The sequence below is a fragment of the Leopardus geoffroyi genome, chromosome A1 (genome assembly GCF_018350155.1).
Source record: "Leopardus geoffroyi isolate Oge1 chromosome A1, O.geoffroyi_Oge1_pat1.0, whole genome shotgun sequence".
NCBI classification, from domain to species: Eukaryota; Metazoa; Chordata; class Mammalia; order Carnivora; family Felidae; genus Leopardus; species Leopardus geoffroyi.
In genome coordinates, this window is record NC_059326.1 from 195,277,508 (window position 1) to 195,288,256 (window position 10,749).

Below are 10,749 nucleotides of genomic sequence, written 5' to 3' on the forward strand. Positions count from 1 at the left end.
GCTTTACAGACAAACAGGTTCAGTCCCAGCCTGGCTGTTTACCAGCTCTGGGAACTTGGGCAAGCTGCTTAACTGTCCAGGATTTCGGTTTTCTCATCTGTAAAATAGAAATAATAACAATACCTTTTTCTTTTTTAAAAAATATTTTTATTTATTTTTGTGAGAGAGAGAGGGAGAGAGAGAGAGAGAGAGAGAGACACAGAATCCGAAGCAGGTTCCAGGCTCTGAGCTGTCATCACAGACCTTGACGCGGGGCTTGAACCCATGAACCGTGAGATCAGGACCTGAGCCGAAGACAGATGCTCAACCGACTGAGCTGCACAGGTGCCCCAACAATACTTTTTTTCTTAAAGCGAGGTAATGCACACACACAAAGGTGCTCAGCTTGGCTATGGTTATCCTTGCAGGATCTTAGGGAAGGAGAAGACCTGGTTGGTCATCCAACCAAAAGTCCACATCCCCTCCCTCTGATGGGTGGCCCCAGGCCTTAGCGTGTATACCAGCCCTAAGAGGGAGCACCACCAGCAGCTTGCTCTGCCCTGGACAGCCCTGTGAGGGAAGATTCTGGTGTTGAAATCACCCTTACATCCCTGGCACTTCTCATGACTGGAGCTTGGTTAGTCCTGCCATGTGGGGCATCAGTCTATCCGTTCCCTGTGGTGGCTCCTCAGAGACAGAACATGCTTTTCCTTCCTGATCCCTCCCACTCCTCCCTGGCCTACTTCACAATCAGTATCCCGAATTCCCTCCTCCACCTTTCCTCAGGGACAGAGCTGGAGTTACCAGACCACCTGATCACTAGCCTCTTCATCGATGCCTTCCTGAGAGTGGAGGCTAAGAGAACATGAACCCTGGACCCTACCGATCCTATGCCGGCCCACGTGATTCCCGGCTCAGCATGGAAAGAGCTGGACTGAGTTGGGAGAGCATGAGTTCCTCAAATAGAGGGAATCTGGACAAGCTACTTAATCTCCCTTCATCTAGGAGATGTGGCCCAGATGACACCCACTTCATAGGTAATGTGCACAAAATGTCCAGGGCATAGTAGACCCTCAGCCGCCACATCCCCAAATTCACATTTTTGAGGACGTGTCCCTGAGTCCTACCGCTCTGTAAAAGGGCTGGGCCTGCCTGGTCTGGTCACACCCAACAGCAGACCTGGCCCCAACTCTGCTGGATCACTGCCCCTCCCAGGGTCTAATTTGGAAATAGCCTTAACCCAGGCAGTCGTTTGTGGGTATCTAACTCCTTTTTTGCTCTAAACAGAAACTGTGGTTCCCTTTATGCTCCTGGTAATTAGAGAGGCCAGAAAAGCCATTGAGGTGGTAAGAAGGGCTAGAGGGAGAGGTGAAGCCTTCCGGTCAACAGCTGGCTATTAGTAAAGCTTTGGGAGGGTCAAAAGTTATAGGAAGATTCTCAGCTGTGCAGGGGGTTGGTGCCCCAAACCCCAAGCTGTTCACAGGTCAACTGTCTATATAAGGAAACATAAATGGTTTCCCTCCCTATCGGTAAATTAGAGATCGTTGCATTTGTATCACAGAGTGGTTCTGAAGGAAGATAATCCACGTACATCATTTACTACAGTGGCTGGTTGTAGAAAGCATTCAACAAGCATTAGCCATTTTATTAGTAGTGGTGTTTTGTAACCTGCTTTCACTAAATAGTTCCTGGACACACCTTCATCTCCAATGTCTGTTCTCTGGGGCTGCTTCTGCACTGTATTGGCCAAGTTGAAGAGTTGCAACAGAGACCGTATGACCCACAAGGCCTAGAATGTTCACTGTCTTGCCCTTTCCAGAAAAATGTGTTGGTTCATGATTTAGATCAGTGATCTCAAGCTGTGTTCTATGGAAATCTAAGGTTCCATGCAGATACCTTGGGAAAACAAAGAGTGGTAGATGGTGGGCATCTTTCTACAGAGACTAATCCTCTTATCTGTTAAAATTAACGAGTTGTTTTATCAAAGAGGTAAGGAAGAAATTATACCAATTCTCTACAATCTCTCTTAGAGTATACTATAAGGCCAGCAATACCCTAACACCAAAACCAGACAGACATTACAAGGAGAGAAAACTATGGACCAACATCTCTTATGAACACGGAATCAAAAATCCTTGACAAAATACTAGCAAATCAAAGCCAGTGATGTCTAAAAGGAATTATACACCACAACCAAGTGGGATTTATTCTAGGTATGCAAGGCTGGTTCAATATTTGAAAATCAATTAATGTAATCTATTATATCAATAGGCTAAAAAAGAAAAATCACATGATCATATCAGTAGGTGCAGAAAAAGCATTTGACAAAACCCAAAACCCATTCATGATAAAAAAAAAAAAAAGAACTGTCAGTAAACTAGAATAGAGGGGAATAGCTCACCTGATGAATAGTATCTACAAAAAACCTACAGCAAATCAGTAGTGAGAAACTTGAAGCTTTCCCACTAAAATCAGGTATGAGATAAGGATGTCCCCTCTCACCACTGCTTTCCAACATTGTACAGAAAGTTCTTGATAATACTATAAGATAAGAAAAGGAAATGAAAGGTACACAGGGGCACCTGGGTGGCTCAGTCGGTTAAGTGTCTGACTCTTGATTTCAGCTCGGGGTCATGATCTCATGGTTTGTTAGTTCGAGCCCCATATGGGGCTCCAAGCTGATGGTGGGGAGCCTGCTTTGGATTCTCTTTCCCTCCCTCTCTGCCCCTCCTCTGCTTGCTCTCTCTCTCAAAATAACTAATAATAATAATAAATTAAAAAGAAAATCCAAGAGAGTTGGGGTTCAGAGAACTTCCAGATTGGTGAACACATCCAGGTATCAGGAAGGTGGGGCACCCCAACTCCACAAGGACAGAAGCTCCTGCACCCAGGACTCTCCCTGTCCTCACCCTATGTATCTCTACATCTGGCTCTTCAAGTGCATCCTTTATCATTTCATTTAATAAACTGGTAAACGTGTTTTCCTGAGTTCGATGAGCTATTGTCATAAATAATCACACCTAGAGAGGAGGGAGAAATGAGAACCCCCAATTTGTAGCCAAGTCAGGTGAAGGTTGTGGGTAAGCTTGGGAGTCTACCACAGATCTATTACTTGGGACTGGCATTTGAGTAGGGGGAGTCTTGTCGGACTGAGACCTTGACCTATGGGATCTGATGCTGTCTCCAGAGAGTGTCAGAATTGAGTTACATTTTAGGACACTCAGCTGGTGTCACAGAATTGCTTGTTGTGGGGAAAAACAAAAACCCACACACAAAACCCACACATCTGATGACCACAAGTGTCCAGAGCGTTCTGTGTGAAAGTAGAGGAGAAAGACACAAGAAGGGAGCTGTGGGGTTGTCCAGTACAGCCATCTATGGCAAAATGTTAAGATTTGTCAAAGCTAGCAGGTAGATACAAAGATATCAACCTTATTATTCTGTATACTTTCTTTGTACGCTTGCCATATTTCACAAATTAGAAGAAAAAGGACCTGATGTACACCGTGGAAAATATTGCCAGCAGTTCAAGAGGCTGTACAATGAAAAATAAATACCTGTTCATTTCAGATCCGTGATCCTCCTCAGAGACGCTCGTGGGCTATGGTCCATTTCATATGCATCTTTCAGGAGCAGTCTGCAAACGCAAGCTGTAATATCCGCAAGACCTGCTCCTCTTGGAAGCATACATACACACATACATCCTTACACACCTAGATGTCTGATCTTACCCATGTGGGAAGCAGACCTGCACATTGAAGCCTTCCATTTGGAAAATCTACCTTGTGACCCTTGATTTTGGACACTCACTAGAAACCACTCTGTTTTCTCTGTCAGTGGACCTGAACCCATCTTGCACGTCTTTTCCAATTGGTGATTAATGTGGGCCTTTCTTATTAACTAGGGTCAGCTTTCTCTGGAGAATGACTGCTTAGCTCTTTGAAGCATCCTTCTCAGGCTCCCTAGAATGCAATTTCCAGGTGCCAAACAACCCATATTTTAAGTCAGACCATCCCAAACACATCCTTAAAATTTGGTGAAAATCTGTCCAGCCATTTTCTTAGGATATGGTACGTAAATAGACAAAAAGTCACAAACTTCCCTTTATGACGTGAATAAACCCCCCCACTGCTCCCCCACTCTGACCTTTAGGGGAAAAGAGAGAGAGAGAGAGAAAACTTACAAAATGAGAACACGCGTGGCACACTGTCCATACCTTGCCTTTTTTTTTCTTACTTATCACTGTATCTGAGATGGTTTTGTGTTTCCTATCAGTCCACACAGTTTTGCCTTTGTAATTTATAGTATAAATACTGGTTCAATTTCATTTGTGAATATGCTGGGGACTAAATTCCTAGTAATCTTTTCTTTCTAAAATAAAGTCTTAATTTCTGTTAAGTGTAAGGTGACCAACTCATCCTTTTGCTTGGGGGTTTCTGTTTTATCGCTTAAAAGTCCTATGTCCCGGAAACCCCTCAGTTCTGTGCAAAGTGGGGTGTTTGGTCACCATGTTTAAGTACCATGTGAACAGTAGACAAATTTGAATAGGAAGTAGCTCATCATAACAACACAAGTAATGATCTTCCCTTTTGCCCTAAAATGAAATTATTTTTATAAACCTTTTTAGAAGTTTATTTTTTATTTATTTTGAGAGAGAAGGAGAGAGAAAGTGAACGAGTGGGGGAGGGACAGAGAGATGGAGTGAGAGGACCCCAACAGGCTCTGAGCTGTCAGCCTGGAGCCTGACTTGGGGCTCGAACTCACGAACCGTGAGGTCATGACCTGAGCCGAAATCAAGAGTTGGATGCTTAATCGACTGAGCCCCCCCCCCCCCCCAGGTGCTTCCTAAAAAGAACTTGTTAACCAAATATTGTCCACATAGAATAAGGATTGTCCTAGGACTTTTGCTAGAGTTGGAGGTTGCCTCACGCTTTTAGGTGGCTGTGTAGTATTTCAGGGTATGACTTCACCATAATTTTATTAAGCCTGCTTCCTGCTAACGGACATTTTGTTTCTTTCTAGCGTTTTGCTGGAATAAACAAGTCTTCCCTGAATGTCCTTACTTATTTGTTCTATAAACTGGTAAACTCCGCATAAGAAATTTGTTTTGAAAATAAGGCTTTCCTGCTAAAAACAAAACTCAAAACGCCACAAGATTAAAGCCTCTTTCATCTCGGGCCTTCTGTGAGTCTCTTTTTCTTCAGGTGACTGACTGGGCTAAGGATGAGTTTAAAACGGGTTGGCAGCCAAGGTCTGGGAAGGAAGCCCAGGCACAGGAGAGGCTTCCTGGGGTGCATGAGGGAGAAAAACAGCCCAGTGCTGTGCTTCCCAGCTTGGAGGGGATGTTTATCAAGGCCAGTGGGAGAGGAGTTGGCCAGACTTCGAGGGGTCCAGTGTTGGCCAGGAGTAGGGCTGAGAGACTGGAGCCATTCAGCTGTGTTCCAAAAAGAGCAGGGAGAGGAAGGGGAAACTAGCCCAGACACACACTGGGTGGCTGCCGGCTGGCCAGGGCTCTTGGTACAACAAGCCCGGTGCCAGGCGGTGGGGCCCAGCCAGCTGTCCCCCGGGACCCCACCCCAGACTGGGCAGGGTTAGGTCAGTTCCACAATTGCTTCTTGGGGCTATCAGGAATGGAGTTCTATGGAGTGTGGGATAATTCAGTACTTTTCCAGAGAGATGGGCTACTTGGGCCGGAAAGGTGATTTTTCTACCCATGTGGTATGTGTGACACGTGTGTAGTAATGGATCCTTTATCCTGCAAAGGGGCTGTGGCATCACTCGCCAAACTGTTCTATGCAGAATGCTGTTGGTAAAACACCAGATCCAAAAGTCAAAAAAGCTCGGGAAATGCCAAGTCCGTCAAAATCAAGCAGAATTCTTTACTGTGGGAATTCTCAGAGCCTTCAGTGTGCTAACAGTGTACTTCCTGACTCTTCAAAGAGGAGATGAAGTAAACATTGTTTCCCAGATGTTAAGTCCTTGGAACATCCTCTGTCCCCTCAGGGAACACATAATAACATCTTTGCTAAATGGTGTCTGCTAATTCTAACCCATAGGAAAAGGCAGAAGCCAACAGGCCCACCTGTAAACCATCCAAGAATGTAGGATGGAGAGGCCTCTGGAATCTGGCCGATCTGAGCTAGAAGATGCTGCCATATCCTACCCAAAAGTGTGCTGGGCATCTTTCACAATATAAAATGATTGACTTTCAGGAGCACGAGGGATTCCCCCAGACTTGAGGTAGGGGCAGCCCCATGCTGATCGGAACAATTGAGGGAGTACAGCAGAAGAGCTTGGGTTTGCTCCAGCCTTCATCTCTGCATCTCACTTCTTCTGGTCCCAGAGATTCAGCAACATACTTCACCACAGTGATCTCTGGGGCTCCTGTGTGTCAGGCTCAGAGCACACAGCACCATGGGAGAGGCGGCCCGCTTCATCCAATTGTCATCTCCACTGTGTGGCCTCTGTGTCTGTGACCCCCACCGTTGTTGGTGCTTTTTTTTTTTTTAAGGTTAAAATGCAAAGCCATCTGGGAGGAACCATTGCCAGGGTCCTTAACAGCTTCTCTGCCCTGAGATTTATGTGGAAAGAGCCAAGTTTGGTGTTGGAGGACAGACTGTCTTGTAGTAGAGGCTGTGTATGCAAATCTTTCCCATTCTTGAGTCACTGGGTTAGGCTGGTACCTTGTATCTATGGTCCCTTCTCCTGGAAAGAACTGGAAAATGAAATGCTAAAGAGTGAGAGAGAACTTGAGTCTTAGTTCACTCTGCCCCTGATTTGCTAATTGACATTAGAAAGTTCTTTCCTTTCCCTGAGACTTTTTCTTCCTTTGTAAAATGAAGTGGTTTAGACTATTTTAATTAATTTCTAACTTTCTGATCAGAGGAAGACTTCTGTCCAACAAAGTCCTAAGAGCCATCCCATCTAAAACAGGTAAAAGTGGTCTGTAACCAAAGTGTTTTTAAGGTAATATGGCATCATAATATTATGGAAGTGTTTCCTGTAAAAGTTAGGGTAGAGGTTCTTTTAGGAGCAAGGAGATAGTTGTGATTGGTCAAGGCACCCAAAGGGCTTTCTGGGTGACTGCAAATTTCCTGATCTGAGTGGGAGTTACAAGTGGTGTTTTCCTCAGAATCTCTCAGCAAACGATAAAAATATTAATAATACGTTATAAAGCCAATCACTGGGAACACAACTGTGTCAATTAGATTTAGCTGCAAAAGGCAAAAACTTCATAGTAAAAGTGGCTTAACAAGATAGAAGTTTACGTTTCCTTCACGTAAATGAGGTCTGGGGGTGAGCAGTCCAAGGCACTCGATGGAAACAGCTAAGAGCTCAATGAGCATCAAAGACCCAAGGCTCTGGGGCGCCTGGGTGGCGCAGTCGGTTAAGCGTCCGACTTCAGCCAGGTCACGATCTCGCGGTCCGGGAGTTCGAGCCCCGCGTCGGGCTCTGGGCTGATGGCTCAGAGCCTGGAGCCTGTTTCCGATTCTGTGTCTCCCTCTCTCTCTGCCCCTCCCCTGTTCATGCTCTGTCTCTCTCTGTCCCAAAAATAAATAAACGTTGAAAAAAAAAAAAAAAAAAAAAAAAAGACCCAAGGCTCCTTCTCTCTTTTGTCCACCATCTTCAACATAAAACCTCCAATCCAGAGGTCAAGATGGCTGACTGAGCTCCACTGTCTTGTCCACAATAGATCCATCCAGCAAAAAGAGGGATGAAAACAGCAGGCCCTCTCACTTCAACCCCTGGGAGGAGCACAACCTTTCCTTACATCCCTTTGACCAAAACTTAATTACAAGGCCTAGCAGCAAGGGAGGCTGGGAAATGTAGTCTTTAATCTGGGTGACTTCAGCTCAGGTCATGATTTTACAGTTCGTGAGTTTGAGCCCCGCATTGGGCTCTCTGCTGTCAACACAGAGCCCACTTTGGATCCTCTGTCCCCCTTTCTCTCTGTCCCTCCCCCACTCACTCTCTCAAAAATCAATAAACATTAAAAAAAAAATCCGGGTGGCCACGGACCCACCCAACTGTTGTTTCCACAATAAATGTAAAAAAAAAAAAAAAATGAGTAGATTTAGGGGACAACCAGCAGAAGATGCCACAACATATTAATGGATTTTAGTTTCTGATGTGTTGAAATTAGTGGGTGACTAATGTGGGTGTCTTTGCTGCTTTTCAGTCACTGTTTTAAATATAGCTTGAGACGTACAAAATGAGGTGAATATTCATAATTTGTGGCAGGGCCGGAGCACTCACAGAACACAGCTTAAAACCCCCTGAACTAGAAACTCCCCAAGAGTTTTTCCAGCTTTGACATTCTAGAATTCTATGAAAGCCCTGCCCCCTTCCATGAGCTAACAGAGGGCTTTCTCTCTGGGGACTGGCAGGGGACTTCTTGTTACCTTCAGGACTGAGAATTGTGCCCATTGTTTCTTTGGAGGCAGCCGACCTGGCCAAATATCTTGAAAGGCTCTCTGTCACAGCAGCCTTCCCCATCTCGGCCTGGGAGTTCTCCAGAGGTGGTGTGGTTTACTGAGGCATTGAAAACTCAGCATTTCAAAGTAGGGGCTGTCTGTGTCCTGGCTGGGAGTGGCTCAGACTTGCCCTCACGATTTTCGGAGACCTTTATAACAGAAGGAACCACCTTTGGTTCAACTCTTCCATTTTTCAGAGGAGGACGCAGGGATCCAAAGAGGTTGAGACTTTGAAGTCACTAAGCAACCAGGTACTGACTTGTCCTAAAGCTTTTCCATCACCACTCGTTACAATAGCGTGAATTTTTTTTTTTTTCAACGTTTATTTATTTTTTTTGGGACAGAGAGAGACAGAGCATGAACGGGGGAGGGGCAGAGAGAGAGGGAGACACAGAATCAGAAACAGGCTCCAGGCTCTGAGCCATCAGCCCAGAGCCTGACGCGGGGCTCGAACTCACGGACCGCGAGATCGTGACCTGGCTGAAGTCGGACGCTTAACCGACTGCGCCACCCAGGCGCCCCTACAATAGCGTGAATTTAATGTACACGTCCTATGTGCCAGGCCAGGCGCATCACATGCAAAAATCTCATTTAATCTTCACAAAAACCCTGAGAGATAGGTACAATTTTTTTTTTTTTTTCTTTTTTGGTCATTTTACAGATTGGGAAACTGCAACCTCGATTTGCCCAAGGCCTCGCCGTTACCAGGTGTGGATCAGAACTGGAACCTACGCAGTGCGACAGCGGAGCCCGCACCTTGACCTCTGTGCTCAGAATGGCTGCCTTCCACGGATGCTCCGGGTGTGAGGAGGACCGACTTTACTCTTAGTAAAGTGCGAGGGGCACATCGTTGCCTGGATGAAGCCGCTTGGACATTGCATCCATTCAGACCACTCCTTGCCCCAGATGTAGCTCTGTCATCAGCAGCTTGGTGTCGAATTCAAGGTGTCTTGGCACCAGGAATAATGTGCCCGGAGGCGTGGGTACCTAACTTTCCACGAGGGCAAGAGCCCGTCCCCCAGATTTACCATGAGCACCTGTCCTATCTGTCCTACCCTGTCTGGGTGAGGCAATCCTCCAACAGCACAAAGAGGACCAAGTACCCCTGCAAATGTACTGACCCTGGGTGTGGGGACCTCCCCCATCTCTGGGCTGTCTCTGGACCTTGCCTGAGTAGCCTGTAGCAGGTCTTCTTTGTGACAGCTTTCTGTGTTGGATACGGGGCCTTTCTGCCTGTTATCACTCACTTTTCCCCTGAGCAAAGACGCTGAAGAATTGTAGGAACAATAGGAATCTCTCAGTAGAGAAGCACCATAGGGAGTTGCTGTGGAGACCTGAGCTGTTTAGCTCACCCCAGCTCTTCAGGTTTCTCCTTGTCCTCCGGCGCAGGAAGCTTCTAATCTGTTCCAGAGTCCAAGGAAGGATGGGATGAGGTCACAGGCCTGAGATACTTTATCTTAGAGAAGGTTCTAGAAAGGCCCAGGGGCTGAAGGTACTGTTTTTGTCCTTACTCTGACCACATTTCTGAGAGGAATGTTGGTGGGGGTTGGGCATGCTCGGCAGCCTGTTCAGAGGACAGCGGGGTTCAGACAGTGAAAGGCCTTCCACAGAGCTGACCTGCCTCTGTCAAGAGCATAACCCTGGAAAATCCCAGAGCTTCACATGGCCCAGTCTGTGCAGACTCACAATGGAAGAAAACAAAGTCCCCCCATCACCGGTCATTTAGAAGCTCCATAATCTTTACCTCCATATCTCTAACAGCATTAAAAGGGATCTAATTAATAATCCACACAAAACTCCGTTTCTGTTTCCTCAAATTCCCTTATCTCCTTAATGAGGTTTTTGGAGTGGTGGGGGGGGGGGGTGGGATTCAGAGCTGACGGCCAAGAAAGAATTCTTTTAAAAAAAAAATTATTTTTAACGTTGATTTATTTTTGTGAGAGAGAGAGAGTGCAAGAGGGGGAGGAACAGAGAGAGAGGGAGACACAATCTGAAGCAGGCTCCAGGCTCTGAGCTGTCAGCACAGAGCCCAATGTGGGGCTGGAACTCACGAACCCCAAGATCATGACCTGAGCCGAGGTTGGATGCTTCACCGACTGAGCCACCCAGGCGCCCCAAGAAAGAATTCTTGAAGACCTCTTTAGTGCAAAAAGGTGATTTTGTTAAAGCACCGGGACAGGACTCGTGGGCAGAAAGAGCTGCACTAGGGTTGTGAGGGGTGACTGCTTAGATACTGTGGAGTTGGGGACGTAAAGTCAAGAGGAAGTTTCTTAAAGGGATTTTCATATGCTAAAGA

General features: G+C 46.2%; 1 long non-coding RNA gene across 1 annotated transcript; it reads left to right on the top strand.

Moving 5' to 3' along the window:
• The first annotated feature begins 8,367 nt into the window (after positions 1–8,367).
• LOC123575866 lies at positions 8,368–10,242 on the top strand. The gene is made up of 2 exons (XR_006701043.1): positions 8,368–8,704; positions 9,115–10,242. It is a non-coding gene; the product is annotated as an uncharacterized LOC123575866 (long non-coding RNA).
• The last annotated feature ends 507 nt before the right edge of the window (positions 10,243–10,749 follow it).